The following is a 939-nucleotide window of genomic DNA, read 5'->3' as shown; positions in this document are numbered from 1 at the left end:
AACTTGGGGTTTTTTTGGTTTTTTGCAAGTTTCGAGTCTGCTTAGGAAATTGTATTGCAAGACTGGCTGTAAAAGTTGCTAAAGACTCGTCTATCCCTCCTCAGCGTCTGGGGTTTTCTACTTTAAATAAAGGGTCCTTATCTTCTCTGCCAACTTGGCAGCCGCGGTTGCAGCTGATCCCTGAGTTCGGGCTGTGTTTTTTCTCTTCTGCAACACTCAAAAAAACGGCTTTTGGAGAAAAGATAGCTGGAGGAGACGGCGGCCCGACAGGGGAAGTTGAAGGTCACGGCTGATCCCGCGGCTCTTTGGGGGTCATTGTGCTGCCCCGGCCGCTGACACAAAGGGCACTGGCACTGGGACTTTTCACCTACTAAAGGGATTTTTGGTTGGAGTCATTGAATGCAAAAGTTCCATAATGTAGTGGAAGTCATCTGTTAGTGAACCTGATGTTTGCAAGTCTTTTCCTGAGGACAGAAAAGGGCATTTTTGTTCATAAAATACTGATGGAGATGCCCATGGATTCCCAAAGCATTCCCTCAGGATAATTTTGAGCATTAACCAATCAGCTGATAATCATCTCTGGCAAACACTTCTCATGGCAGCACTCAGATTGTGTTGATCTAATTTAACAACATTTAATTCGATTTTGGTTTAGATTTCTGTAACAAAGTCTATCCAAGCTCGTTGTGTGGACATTTAAATTGAATTAAGTGTGGCTAAAACGATTAATGATTAACACCAAATTAGACTAATTTTAGCCGTTCCAAATCTTATTTAGGAGAGTCTGCATGAGGATGCTGTCAGGTTTAATCGCAACTTTGACTAAACCGGGCTTTGTGGCCGGGGGAGCCACACGAGTTTAACGTCATCGGGGGGAAGAGCTGGGCCTGAACTTCCCGAGCAGCGTCAGCAGCCGCGGCTTAACCTGAATCGGCTGGG

The sequence above is a fragment of the Geospiza fortis genome, unplaced genomic scaffold (assembly GCF_000277835.1).
Source record: "Geospiza fortis unplaced genomic scaffold, GeoFor_1.0 scaffold422, whole genome shotgun sequence".
NCBI lineage: Eukaryota > Metazoa > Chordata > Aves > Passeriformes > Thraupidae > Geospiza > Geospiza fortis.
This window is presented reverse-complemented; position numbering follows the sequence as displayed.